Raw genomic sequence first — 13,420 nt, 5'->3', positions numbered from 1 at the left:
CTATATGTGGCCGTCAAATCTTTTTGGTCGTTTAGAAAGGGCACCAGAAAGTTCAATGTCTGTTTGAACGAGCCCTCTGTTGATCTCCTAGGATCATTGGTTCAACCGTCAGTCGGGTATGAAAAGGTCGTATCTCCATAATTATAAATTTGCAGAAGAGCAAAAAACCTCACAAATTTTTTATTTCCCCTCCGATAACCAAAAAACTTGATTTTACAAATCAATCCATTTTTGTTTTACGGTTATCGGAGGGGAAATAAAAGAGTTATGAGGTTTTTTTCTGCTCTTCTGAAAAATTACAATTATGGAGATACAACCTTTTGATACCTGACTGACGCGATACGATCACTCCTTAAAAAAAAACAAAAAAAACACACATATGTCATCTTTCTTCTGGCAAAAAAATCCACAAAATAGACAGGAGCTTGAAACCTAAGGTTCTCTGGTATGTTAAATCTGCCCGAATCAAGTGTAACCAGGCATGGGCTGCTGTGATCAGATCTTTAGCCTACGAAAAATTCTTTAACATCACTTCATACACCTGCAGCAGACAATCCAAATCTTCATTGATTTCATCATTGCCTTCGATTCGGTCCATCGAGATGCCATTTGATTAGCAACAGGAGAAGACGGTGTCCCTGAAGATCCTCAGGCTATTGAAGGCATGCTATGATTTAACCCAGGCCCAAGTTAGAGTCGATGGTGAGCTTTCGGATTGCGTCCTTATTAAGGAGGTGTGCGTCAATGCTGCGTGCTCTCACCGACCTTATTCAACTTCGTCGTCTATTGGATTCTTATGGCCCTCGACAAGTACAAAGGTGTACGAGTGAGCCCGTCCTTCTTCAACATGAATAGCAAACAGAACACTCTCGACTGGGCCCCGAATAAGTCTACCGAAGACGAAAGCGATGCGAAACGCTGGGACGGATGGTACCTCTGTGACCTTAAATGGTAGTCATAAACTCGGAGTCATACACTCAGCATGGAACGTCTTTCTGCAACTGAAGAACTGCCTTTGGAAGCGCAGCAAAATCTCACTACGCACGAAGTGCCGAGTCTACGAAGCCATGGTCTTCTTCTTTCTTTTCGGGTGATAAACTTCGTCTCCAAAAGCAGTGGAATTTTCAAAAAGGAACATATTTCATCACAAATGCCAACGATATGTACTTGGCATTCGCCTTTAGACAGAGTCTTAAACGACAAACTCAGGAGAAGATGTGGGAATCACCCACTTGTCTCTCATATTGTCAAAATTAGACATCTGAGATGGTTTGGTCACACCATACAGAGATCAGAAGGGTGCATAAGCAAAAAATTGCCTCAAATGCCTTCCAATACCAGCATGGAAGAAGAAAGTAGGAAGACTGGCTCGCAACAGTCAATTCCAACCTTGGCCCAACCTTGGACTTCCAAAAATTTGGGTGACGTTGGGATCATCACTGGCTTGAGGTAATGGAGCCTGTCACCCTCGAGCGAACAATCAAATATACTTGACCCTACTAGGGTAAAAATATTTGACCTTAGAAGTTGGACTTAAGGTTTTATAAAAAAAAAATTAATATATGATGATAACCATAAGCGCTCGAACCATTTCGCGTCAGATTCGAGCACACAGCACAAAAAATGAATACTTAGGCATCCTCTAGACCCCTTTCAAGTATTTGATCATTGGGGCCAAACCGTCCAAGAAGTTTTTAAGGTTGTATATGATTCCAACTTCTAGTCCATTGTCAGATTTGTATCAGTTTGATTTGCAGAATTTTTGGTGTAGTACGATGAGTTAGACTGTATGGAAAGATTCTAGATTTTCCGCTCATTGAATTGTTTCAAAGAAGGTTAAAGATAACTGCTTATATACTATCTTAATTAAGATTTGCAGTCTCAATTCATTTTTTTTTTAATTAAATTCTATGAAAGACTTACCTTTTTTTGTCGAATATTTCTGAGTTCGTATCTTTTACTTTTTTGAAGAGCTACTGCTCAAAGTTTAGTCTAATCCGGCTAAATAACCTGTAAGAATAAATTTGTTGTCAAATTTCAAGAAATATTTTCAACAATTTCAACAACCAAAAACTGCATAACTGCATGCTGAGGGCAAGGCCATACCCAGGGGAGGGGGGGGGGGGTTGACCCACCCAAAATGTTTGTCTGACTCGTAAAAACGTAACAAAAATTGGATATAAACAAATTTTTTACGCGTTTTTTTAGTTTTCTTGTGTGTAAATACCGACACCCCCCCCCCCCAAAAAAAAAACCTTGCGCAAAACACCCCTAAAAAAAAAAATCCTGGATACGGTCTTAGCTGAGGGCATTTCCATTAAAAATTAAATTCCCAGTTTTCCCAATTTTTCAAATTATATACGGCTATATAAGTTTCCATTCACTTAACTGATTCAAACATGAGATTCCATAGTTACTGAGTCATAGTTACAATTCAGATCACGCATCCACATTTTGTTCCCGGTATGAGCATTCCCGGAATATGATATTTAGAATCGAATGCAAAAAAAAACAACTTATATATTTTAATTTATTTTCTTTTTTTATCTTTATTCATTTAATGATTATTTTTTTTTTTAATAAAAAAATATTCAAGAAATATTTTATGATCCACTACAATAGGGAAACACGAAAACATCTTCAACATAATACAAATCCGGCCCAGGTCTCTAGTAAACAAGACATCATTTATTAAAAAGTGAGACCAATTGGAGGGGGACAGGAGGGCACTTGTCCCCCTCCCTAGATCCCCCTTGATTTCGAAAGATGTCTTTTTTTTATTTTCATTGAAAAACCAACAACAAAATTACCCCTCCCCCTAGATTTTGAAAATTAAATCCCCCCCTCTCTTACACTTTGTCTAATTGACGCCACTGTTATTGAGGTTGGTATTAAATTCATTTAACTCTACAGTTGAATCTTTAAAAAATTATTTTTGTTTTAAGGTAAAGAGGGACGGCTATCGCGCAAACTGCTTGGAAGGGTTCAAAAATTCAAAACAAACAACTAGGGAGAGAAAACTGACTTCTCAAACCCATTGAAAGCCTAAATGTAATACAAACTTGGGTTCCGAATGTGTTACAGAAATTGTTGCCCAGAGATAACACAGATAAGGAGAAATACATGTTTTTACGTATTTTGTCAGATTTCACGCGTCTCATGATTTATTCGATTAAATATACATTATTAGATGTTATTATATTCATGAGATACTATATATTATTAGATATTACATATATATATGTATATATATATATATATATATATATATATATATATATATATATATATATATATATATATATATATATATATATATATATATATATATATATATATATATATATATATGTATATATATATATATATATATATATATATATATATATATATATATATATATATATATATATATATATATATCTGATGGGCTAAAGAATATTCTGCTTGGAATTAGCAAAATTCACAAGATTTTATTATGTTCTTTGTCTGTCGTAATATTTCATAAATTACTTTAGAAACCATTGAAATCGCATTTTTAACTAAAAAAAAATCCAAACTATAGCCTTATCAAAGTAAGTATCAATGTTTACGGTATTTAATTCCAAAATACACTAAGTGTATATGCCAATGGATTGTTGCTTACACCGCGTCGTCTAACAGAGAGGCTGCCAGATAAAGCGTGTGTAAAGAGGGAGTCTTTGAATAGATTGGGACGGAGGAGGAGCATACGTAGCTGTGTTAGCCTCAGGCGACTTGTTGCTGCAGTAAGTTGTTAGTAGTAATATCTTAGCCCCATTAAACTAGACCAAACCAAAAATAAAATAGCTTTATAAATCAAATGGGAAATCACAAACTATATTGACAGCTTTTTGCTTCTTCTAAATAATGTGTTTCCACTTTTGCCATTTGCGTTTTGAAAATACGATGGACAGATTTAAGATAAACAGTTTCGCATTTCTGCACCAGGATCTCAGGACAGAAAAAAAAATGAATAAAAAAAATGATAAAAAAAGAAAAATAAATAAAAATGTGTTGAGAAAAGACTAACTACTTAGCCTTCTTTGTTGCTCCTATCATCTAGCTAAAAATTCCAAATCTTGTGTAATTATATGGCATAGAAAATTATGAGTCAGGTTTTCTAGGTTACCATTATCATTCACTGCCCTTTGCTTTCCCTAATCATTTCAAAACTTACTTCTCGTTTATTACAACAATTCCATTAGTTAATGACACCATGCTATAAAACCACAAAGGAAAATCACACGCTCAAATAGTTATGGGCCTATTTACAATGAGAGTTTACTAATACTAAAATTCAGTTTTAGCTAATAGTAGTGATCAGATTGTACCGTTCATAAAGTTATATGTGCACTCGGCCCAATAGGAGTTGACACTCTAAAAAACGGGATTCTCATAATAATTGGTACATCTATAGAATTGACTTTTTATGCTGATTCCAAATATAAAAATCATTCAAGTTTAATGATACCACTTAAAATCTACGAGCCAGAGAAAATTTGTCTGATGTTTGTAAAAGGGGAGAAGCACCCGTAAAAAGTCAAGTGATCTGAATGAAAATCAAACCATCAGATTCAGCATATCAGAGAACTCTACTATAGAGATCACGGATACGTGTTTATTTGATTGTTTGTTTTAATTTTTTCCATGGATGATCGTATCGAATCAATGGTCCTAGAAGATCGGAGAGGGCTCATTTGAACTAAGATAAGAAGTTCTAGTGCCCATTTTAAGTAGCAAAAAATATTGGAGGCAACTAGCCCCCCTCCGAAGCCATTTTTCCCCTAAAGACATCCGATCAAAATTTTGAACTAGTGATTTAATTCAGCATAGTAGAAAGGTCCAATAACTATGACTTCGGGAATCACAACAACCCCGGAGCGCCTGGGAAAGGGCTGTAAGTTACACAATTTGCCAATTGTTCACATAATATGGTATTTGTTATTGGGAATACACAGAGTTTTTGTTGGGGGGATTTTCCCCAGGGAAGATTTTTTGTGGGGATGAAAGTTTCGGGGGAGTTTTCCAATGGAAATTTACACGGGAGGGTGATAAACAAATTATTCCATATGGGAGGGGGAACAAATACAAATTATTCCATATGTGAGGGAGGCTATCCCTTCTTAACCCTCGCTCTTTTACGCTAAAGTTTGACTTTTTGCTACAATACTTAGTGAAAGACTGCTTAAACACAAGTTTTTAAATTTAGAATTAAACCGTTGAATTTGAATGAGAAGTATCTTTACTTACTTTTAGACTTTAACGTAAAGTGCGAGCGTTGCCCCTCTCATTTATGAGAGGGGCAACAATTATTGTGGGGCAACAATTATTGAGAGGCAACAATTAATCATGTATAAGAGGGCCAACAATTATTCCCCACCCATATACGGAATAATTTCTGTTTGTTTTAAGCTTTAATGTTGCTCCTTTCTGTCAGTTAAAAAGAACTTCTTTTTTTTTTACTTTGGGAAAGATCTGATTAGCTAGTTCTGCCTAGCTCAGATGGAAGATTTCCACCATTCTCTTTTCAATAACCACTTCCCTATTCAGCTTTTGTTCGTTTCTTTTTTTTATAAATCTAAGACCTGAGTGAGCCATAAAAATATTAAAATAAACTGAATTTGAGTTCTGGCTTTAGCTGGACACAAGCTAAGTTTTCATTATGAATAGGTCTATAACTATGGTAAATACGGCACATTTAAGGGGACCCCACTGTCTGTATCATATTTGAACGAATTTTTTATTACGAGCACGCCTCTAGTCATAACTCCTGTGCTATCAACCCTTCTTCTGATTTAAGGTCCATACCTCCACTCTTGTCTCTTGTAAACAAACAGCTACATATTCCATAAACTCTTGGGCACAAACTGTAAGGTTCGTGCTATATTTATATATAAATATATTTATATTTATATATTTATGTATTGAATTTTACACAGAACATGAAACACAAGAACATGAACATGAACAAAGCACAAAGAACATTGGCACTCACAGGACAAGGGGAGGGGTTCGATTGAGCTCCCCCACCCCACCGCCCCTAGAAGACAAAGATGTTCAAAATATAGCCTATACTTTGTATAATATTCAGGAAAAATAAACGCTTTTCTGGCGAAAAATTCAAAACTTTGTCCTTCTCTCTCCCCAAAAAAGCTTCTGCAGTACCCTCCCCCTTTTAAAAACATCTGTGGGTGCGTTTGACTCATACTAATGATAATGAAAATCTCCTTTTCTTTGGCTTGTTAATATTAATGATATTCTTGAAATTAATATAAATGAAAATTATTTGATTCAAGCATACGCTAATAACATATGTGCTATTATTACAGCAAAGAATGTAAGTACACTGGAAAAAGTAGCAAATAAGATTTTCGAGAGTTTTGATAAATGGGCAGTAAATAATAAATTAACATTTGACACATTAAAAACAGAGGTCGTCATATTCACAAATAGACATAAAACAACCCACGTTAATTTAGTATTTGGAGGCGACATTATTGAAGTTAAGGATAAAGTTCGATATTTGGGTGTAATTTTAGATAGGAAACTTCTTTGGATAGAACATGTAACATGCAGAATTAATGAAGCTAAGAAATATTCGAGTCGTCTTTTAAGCGCGGCAAGGATGACCTGGGGCTTAAAGCCTTTCGCCCTTAGAAAATTGTATAAGTCAGTAATTGAAAGTACCATTTTGTATGCTGCTCCAGTATGGATTGGGGCCTTAAGAAAAAAAAATATACAGAATATGTTACAGTCAGCACAAGGATATTCAACCCTTAGTATTTCAAAGTCGTTTAGAACTGCTCAAAATCATGTTATTACAGCCCTTTCTGGTGTCTTTCCAATCGGTCTAAGAGCAATAGAACTGGCAGTGATGAGGTTTGTTAAAAAGGACGTCCCCTTTTTGGCCAGATATTGTGCATCCTAGTTTTCCTTTAAATAGATACTCCGTTGATCATAGCGTTTTTACCGATGAAATAGTTGCTGAGTTGCTAGGAGTTGAGTTTCTGATGGAAAATTATTTTTCACCTTTCCAACTGAACCGTATTTTAAAAAATGCTCTATATAATAAATGGTATGTAATATTTGAAAATTATATGAGTAGTTGGCCTGTTAGATTTTTCAAATGTAAAGAAGATTTAATTTGTGCGCAAAAACTTGAACCAAGCTATATCTTAAATCAGTTTACAACAGGCCATTCGAAACTGAATTATTTTTTACATAGAATAGGCATGACGGATAGCCCAACGTGTGAATGTGGATGTATAGAAAACTGTGACCATGTCCTGTATGATTGTCCTTTTTATGTTTGTCAGAAGTTTAATATGATTTTTGAATTGAGAGAACATAATGTTAGCTTCCCTTTTGATTTAAGTTTGATAATTGGTGTTAAAAATGTTAGGAAGATAGTGAATAAATTCCTGTATAACACAAATAGATTTGATGTTTGAGGTTATTGTGAAAGTTTTCTGAGGAGTGTTTAGTGAATGTGTAGTTTTTATTTCCTGTTTTTTTTTTTTTTTGTAAGTATTTTAGTGTTTGTGTATAAATGTAGTTATATATTATTGTATCGTGAAATACCTGTTTGGTGCAGTCACGTAATAAAATCATTCAATAAAATCATTCATTCTATATGAGTAATTTACCGTCCTTCTCTCTTTTAACCACAGTTTATAGAATTAGCAGTATGATCATTTCCTATCTCACCCATTATAAAAACCCGGACCGAGGTGCAAGTGCTCCGAAGAACGTAAAAACATAAGCGGCATTAAATCTTTTCACGGGTAAACAAGTCAGATTTCTCTTGAACGCGAAACTTGGCTTCAACGTTGGAACACTAATTTTGAAGAAACTAATTTAAATTAATTTATTCCAATACATACATGAAAATCGGTAATTAGTAGTGCAATGTTATTATTAGATGTTTTTAGGAATTAAAAATAGGTTTGGAAGTCTCAAGTTGGTTTCAAAGGCATTTTGAGAAAGTTTCTACCAAAATACGTGTTCCAGGGTAATTGGACCGCTGATGGCAGATCAAATGAGAGGAGCTGTTTGTACGCGCCGATAATAAAATAAATATATATATATATATATATATATATATATATATATATATATATATATATATATATATATATATATATAACTACGAAAACTTTACGAAAAAGAAAGTTTTTTTTTAAAGAAAAGTAAAGGCCATATTAAACTTAAGATCAGTAGAAATATAAGGCTACAATAACTCAAACTCAAAACGACCAGAAATTATTATTAAAGAATAAAAAAGGAAAGGGGAATAATTGGTATGGCGGTAACACTGCATATAAATTTATATAAATGTATATATAGTGGGCTGTAATAATGCAAAAGGTAAATATAATACTGGTTTAAGAATGGAAAGAAAGACAAAGAATGAATTTACAACGATAATCAAGTTAAAAATAAATTTTATTTGAACAATGCCATATAGCGATGACATTTGATAATGATATTTGGTGCTTCGCATTGATATTTCAGTTTTAGAAGTATTATAAATTTTTTCTCAAAGGGAAATTACGTGATGGGCATGAATGTAGACTTGCAGCTAAATTAAATATAGTCACTTCCACTTTTCACATCTGTTTATTGATATTGGTTTGATTTTTATTGTCTGTAGTACTGAGGAGCTCATTAAGGAGATAATCAAACACAGGTTTTAGCACAAACAGTTTACCCCTTTGTTCAAGAAAAGAGATAATCAAATTTTTAAACTATTAAAACTAAAATAATTACTTGCTAGTTTATTTTCCTTGATAGGTATGTCTCTCGATTTCCCGATTCTTAAATTTTACTTCGTAATATGCACGTGTGTGCAAAAAAAAATCTTATAAATTGTTCAAGGGGGAAGTCCTCGCAGCCAGTTTCCCGATTCAGGTCTTTGCACTCAAGCCATATTCGATTGGTTAGTCCCGGTTTCCAGCAAGAATTTCTATAATGTTTGAGGAAAATGGAGTCACAGTCTTGCAGAAACGAAACGACACCTAGCGAAGGAGCTGTAAGGCTGGATAAATTCAGGCTTGACTGCTCGTAGGCTTTTTCTACCATGATAGAATAAATTTCGTCGAAAACCTTACTATCACCTTGAATAGACTTTGAAGCACACATCGAAACTTGTGCCAAATTAGCAGCCTCTTAACAGAAACACCAGCGATATATGTAAACGTGTAAGCTTCTAGGCTGTCAGATACTTCATTGCAGTCTTCATTCTCTTCTTCCAACAGAAGCTTATTTCTTTGGTGAGCCGTGGTAAGCCCAGTCAGCTTCAACTGGGGTATGTCACTTTTTTTCTGTGAAAGGAAGTCGACCAAAGTATTTCCCTGGTCAGGAATTGGCTCAGAGTTGCCTGTATTTTTGCAGCTACTAACCAACAACTTGCATGTTGCCTGTCGATATAGATATGCAAACCTGTTGGATGTAGGTTTGTTGCAATACTCTCCACCTTGTCTTATTTGTCCATAAAAATATTCCAAGTTGTTTTGGTTGAGCCGTCGTGGAAATACAAATTTTACACCTCTACCAAGAAGATCATCAGTTATAGAGAGGACTGAGTTGATAGTGAGGATCCACCCTCTCAAACAGTGAATTATATTGTCAACAGGCTTTCTTGTACTTCTGTTTACAAATTTAAGCTTTGTTAAAAAGTCAACTGAGTTTCTTAAAAAGTGGTATGATTGTGATTTCTCCGTAAGACCTCGTCGATGAGCTCTTGGATCTAGAATAAAACTTCCATTGACACTGTCAAACAGTTTGTCAAAAAAGGTGCAAATCTGTGCAACGCCTTTTGCCTTTGAAGGATTTGCATGTTTCTTGGCATAAAATCTAAGCGCAGAGCTCACGGAGTGGCTGAAAACCTGGGATGCTAGTTTTACTTTCATTTTGTCAAAATTGTAAGGAAACACATGACGCGAGCTTAGGCGCGGGGCTGCCCTTCTATATCGGGAACCGATTTTAAAAATATTGATTATGTCGACCCAAGACGCTTTGCCATCTTAAGACAAAATGGCATTTTTAATTAGATTGTTTCTGACGCTTTTCAATTAGTGATGCGGATCATAAATATAATACACTTTTTCTCCACTGAAGTCAAAAAATGTTTTTTTCTCGCTGACACCAAGATTCTTTACAAGTCCTCTGAAGTTCCCCCCCTGATCAGAGATCAAAGCCTTGAATTGTAATCCAATATTTTAACACCTCTGCACGCATTCTTTAACCATAGTCAGCAGCTGGTTACCTTTCGGCCCTTTCTCAGTAAGAAAGTAACCAACCGGCTGCTTCCATTTATCTGTAATACCTTGGAACATGAAAACAGTTGCAAGTTTTACCAGCTTTCCATCACTATCAAGTCCGGTAACTACGTCCTTAAACCGATCGTAAGTTAATCCAGCTTTCAGTGATATCTCATCCACAGCTAATGTGCAAAATCTATCAGCTTGTTTCTCTAGTTTAGCTTCTAGCAATTGGAATACGTCGTCATCAAAGCCATCTCGCGCTTCGAGCGTTCTTAAGTACCTACGAATAGTCGGAAGTGACGGCAACTGAAAAATCCCAGCTTTCTTGATAGTCACATAAGAAGAGGGTGAGGTGAAGTAAGTAGTAAGTTATATAAAGCTTTCACACCTACATTCAACCCTACAAGAATATGCTCAAAAGTGTACGCACTTTCACACCTACGCCTGAGGCCTGGATATGCGTGTAGTTTAACCGGTACATTGACTTGCCAGGGTCAGTCGCCTATTACTACGAACGGTTCTTGCCCTACCAAACGGGTTTTCTTATGTGACACTCATTTTTTTGGGGTCAATCGGTTAGAGAGAGTGACGGTTAGTCCATATGGTAACTTGATTAGTTGGTTTTTAAAAAAACTTGGCAAGGTATAATGTACTCAAGCAAAAACCCTATAAAGGCATCGTGTACCACTGGACGTGATTGCGTTGATGTTTTGAGAGTTTGATTACATGTCTTACCAGACGGGTTTCTGCAAAGTGTTATGGGCTTCATTGAAAAAATACCAGTTTAAAAAAAAATAAACATGTATCCATGATCTTTCTTCTGGCAAAAAAAATACAAATTCCAATCAAAACTGGTCAAACGTGTTAATAACCTGTAAGTTATAGCTATCTGATAACTCGTTCAGTATCGCATGTATTATTAGCGGTATCAATGGTATTTCATTACCATACAGAGATATCCAAAAAGTTGGGTTGATCTAGGTTCACTTAGAGTCGCGCGCGACTCTAAGTGAACGTAGATCAACCCAACTTTTTGGATATCTCTCACTATGACTCTGTTTGTGTGTTGTGTCTGTCTAATTCCCGAGCTTATTTCCCCGACAAAAACATACAGGGTATCTTTTTTAAAAGCGTGGCATGTCAAGCTAATGAGTGTTTTAAATTTAGAATTACAGATATGAATTAATTAATAGCTTGCTCGCATGCTGTTACAAAACTCCTGGTTAATACAAAAATTGCGAAGACTAAAAGCTGTAGTGGATTAAATAAAAAAAAATAGTTTTTTTTTCCACCTGAAAGTAAGGAACAACACTAATAGTCGAAATGAGCATAAATTATTCCATATATGAAGAAACTGGAAGGATGTTCGTATTGTAAAGCACCCATTTTTTCAAACAGTTCGTGGTAACGAACTGTAAGTAAGGAGCGACAGGGCTCAATAGTAACCAAAACTCTAAAAACCAGAATTTTGATACTCATGGATACATCAATAGAATCATATTTTTATGCTAATTTCAAATATATAAGTGATTTCAAATCATTAAATTTAGTTTTACCAATCAAAAGTTATGTCCCCTGAGAAGATTTGCATTATTTTTGAATAAAGGAGGAAACTCCCCCTATAACTCATAGAACCTTAATCAAAATCATACCGTCCGAATCAGCGTATGATAAAACCTTACTTCGGAAGTTTCAAGCTCCTATCTGCAACAATGTGGAATTTTGTATTTTTTTTTTTTGTCATAAGAAAGATAACAGATGCGTGTTTATTTTTTTTTTATTTTGCTAGTGGTAACGAACTGTAAGTATGGAGCGACACGGCTCAATAAACAAAATTTTAGTAACACATTCTACACTGTGAGTAGTGTAAAAACAAATCCTCTTGATATTATTTGAAGAAATCATTACATAAAAATTAAATTAAAAACAAAAACATATTTTTCCAATTGAAAGTAAGGAGCAACATTAGAACTTAAAACAAATGAAAATTATTAGGTATATGAACGAGATTGCACCGCTCCTCAACACCTCACTCTTTGCGTTAAAATCTTGGTACTTTTAAAAGAGCTTCTTATTGTTCTAATTAAACGAACTTTGTGTTTTAGGAGTCGTTCTTAAGGAATTGGAACAAAATTCAAACTTTAGTGCAAACAGCGAGGTTATGAGAGGGGAATCCCCTTCGTATACGTAATAATTATCTTCGTTTTAAGTTTTAATTTTGCACCTTGCCTTCAGTTCAAAAAACTTTTTTTATTTATTGTATTATCGTTTTCCAAATAATGCCAGTACATCTAGGCCCATCTCCAAGCAGAAATTCCTCCCTCTCCCTCCAAAAAAAAAATTCATGTTCATTTTGGGTTTCATTTATTTATCGATGTTCATTTGTGGCAGTTTCACGATTGGTAGATTATTTGATGTTATTTTTGCTAATTTTTTGTTTAATGGAGTTCTTTACTTTTCTTTGAAAAAATTGTTTTGTGGAAAAAGTGTTTTTTTTTAATTTTTTCTAATTAAGAACAAAAATCCTTTTGTGGGAACAACTTATGTTTTTGTAAAGAACGTCATTTTTGTAATGAGACCCAGAAAGCGTTTGATTTGTATTTTTTCAGTAAAGTGCAAATTTTGTTCGTGTCTTGGGAAGGCATAGGGGTTTTGCGCCTAACTTATATCCCCTTTTTATGTTGTTTTTTAAACATTTGTTAATGTATATATTATTTATTTTTTTCAGTTTTACCAGTTTTTATCTTTTTAACTAGTTGGCATTTTGCATATTTTAATATAACTTAAAAAGGAATAATTTAGCATTCCGATATTTTTTTTTTTTTTTTTGCAAAAAGTGAATTTTTCTTAAAAACTATTACATTTTTATACTATTTTGTTTATCTAATTAACAATAACATAAATTTAATTATTTTATGTTTTAAATATAATATAAAATTAACGTATAATTTTAATAAACTTTTTTTTATATTTATAAGAGTGTACTATCTTAAAAATTTTGGGGAACATAAGACACATATCAAATGATATTAACATTTTGATTACTAGATAACAGTATATGTATATTAAACTGACAATGCACATTCACTTGTATTTTTCAGTAAAGTGCAAATTTTGTTCTGGTCTTGGGAAGG

The sequence above is a fragment of the Artemia sp. Qi Xiang Cuo genome, chromosome 20 (assembly GCF_049724085.1).
Source record: "Artemia sp. Qi Xiang Cuo chromosome 20, ASM4972408v1, whole genome shotgun sequence".
Taxonomy (NCBI): Eukaryota; Metazoa; Arthropoda; class Branchiopoda; order Anostraca; family Artemiidae; genus Artemia; species Artemia sp. Qi Xiang Cuo.
The sequence above is the reverse complement of the archived record's forward strand: the minus strand, read 5'-3'. Positions refer to the sequence as shown.